This window comes from Austrofundulus limnaeus, unplaced genomic scaffold (genome assembly GCF_001266775.1).
Source record: "Austrofundulus limnaeus strain Quisiro unplaced genomic scaffold, Austrofundulus_limnaeus-1.0 Scaffold65, whole genome shotgun sequence".
Lineage (NCBI taxonomy): Eukaryota > Metazoa > Chordata > Actinopteri > Cyprinodontiformes > Rivulidae > Austrofundulus > Austrofundulus limnaeus.
Window position 1 is genome coordinate 717,051 of NW_013952467.1, and position 2,052 is coordinate 719,102.

At 40.8% G+C, this 2,052-nt stretch overlaps 1 protein-coding gene across 3 annotated transcripts in view; it reads right to left on the reverse strand.

Annotated features, from left to right (window-relative positions):
• Window positions 1-2,052, reverse strand: part of LOC106518683 (arf-GAP with dual PH domain-containing protein 1) — a 21,470-nt gene that overhangs the window by 15,634 nt on the left and 3,784 nt on the right. The gene's annotated exons all lie outside the window — the stretch shown is intronic.

Genomic DNA, 2,052 nt, shown 5'->3' on the forward strand with positions numbered 1-2,052 from the left:
AGATAGATAGATAGATAGATAGATAGATAGATAGATAGATAGATAGATAGATAGATAGATAGATAGATAGATAGATAGATAGATAGATATTTCTAAATACTGGCCTAAGAATAATGTAAATATTTCCAACCGTATGGTTATGGTGATTGGGGATGGATAAAGAACCCATAAGAGCAGGGGCCTCAAAAGTGGGTCCATTGCTCTCACCAAAAAAACACTGGTCTTTATTCAAACCTTTGTATCCCTCTGATGAAGGACACAAGTTTAGAGACAGTCAGTGTTCTGAGCTTCTTGGGATCCATAAAGAAGACCCCAAAAATTATTTTCCTTTGACTACTCGGAGTCAGGCAGTGGCCTAAGTAGTGCAAAGAGGTCTCTAGTTCAATTCACAGACCATTGACATGGAGTCCCATCACTGTTTTGTGGAGATTGAGCAGATTGTGCCCAGTTAGGACTCCAACCAGTGTACTTAAAGTGTTCCTTGTCAGGACAATGAGAGCTTTCCCAAACCTTAGATTTGGGCCGTTTATCAATTCCCATGCCTGTCTACAGTCCATCAGCTACCTCCAGTGGATTGAGTGTTGACGTCTAAACCAGGCCTGTAGGGCAGTCCTAAAGACTGTTAAGATTCCAACAACAGGCTCTGGTTCTTTGAAGTCGGCCTGACTGCCAGCTTTTTCAAGGTAGTCTCTCATTACCATAAATGCCAGTATGTCCTGGCACCCATTTAAGATACAGTATGTAAATCTAGTGGAGTCAGGACCAGTAGGACTTCCATGGCTATCATGGGTGTTGTTCTGATGGAACCTGTGATGCTCATACAGGCCATTTGTTGCACATGGGTGAGCATCACTCTTGCCACCTCAATTTGGACTCAAACCCACCACACTAAAGCAGCATAGCATAGCATGGGGTGGACTATGGCCGTGTAGATCCATCTGATAACCTTTGGGGTAGCACCCCAACGACTACCTGCAATTCTATGGCACTGATGTGGGCGCATTGCTGCCTTCTTACACTTTTCATTTACATGTCTTTTCCAGTTAAGCTTCCTGTCTAGATAGACACCCAATAATTTAACTGACTCTGACAGGGAGAGTTCTACACCCTCCAGTTTTGAAGTTGAGTGCCCTTTCCTTGACTTTTTATGAGTGAAAAGAGACAATTCTGTCTTATTTGGATTGACAGAAAGTTCCTTCTCCTGGCACCATCTGGATACTATGTTTAATCCCCTCTGCATTAGGTTACATACAGTACCCAGGCAGAAGCCTCCTATAAGCATGGCCAAGTCATCTGCATACCTTTGTGTACGTAGTCTAGATCCATTCAACTCATTTAGTAAGCTGTCAACAACCAGGAGCCAGCACAGGGGTGAGATTACTCCTCCTTATGGACAGCCCCATCTGAGGTTAATGGTTCTCGAACAGCCCCCAGAGCTGAAGGTGCTTTCCATCCATAACTGACAGCAACTAAAACAACCATCATCATGCTATATATTGAAACAACTTTAGTAAAACATTGGCGCTCTGCTTGTGACTTTAGAGATTCTTAACCCATGGGCTGTGGCCACGAGCGCCACATTGAGGGCCTCAAAAGAAGAACAGTTTTTAACTTTGGGCCGCAGAGGGCCGTGATTTTGAATAAGTTGCAATACACTTTCTCACCACTAGTAGCGGTAGTGCGCCACTCAGATGTTTAACAACGTTTTTAATTATGTAGAAGAAGAACCTTTATAAACCTGCTAACAATGGAAACCTATTTTAAATGAAAAGTAGAAGGCAAAAATGAAAGTAACTTGTCAAAAAACACTAAAGTTTGTCACTAATAGCGCAGCTTCTGCTTTTACCATACAATATTTTAAAAGCTCAAAACATGATCAAATACAGTTGCAGATACAACTATATTTTAATTTGCACTTTAAATTAACTTTTGTAGTTTATTTTTAAACATTTTGAATGTATTTTAAAGAAATTTTAAACTTGTCAAAAAGCTGTTGTTACTGTTATTGTTTGTCACTAATATGAAGAGCAGCTGGTTGCATAAGTTCAAAAA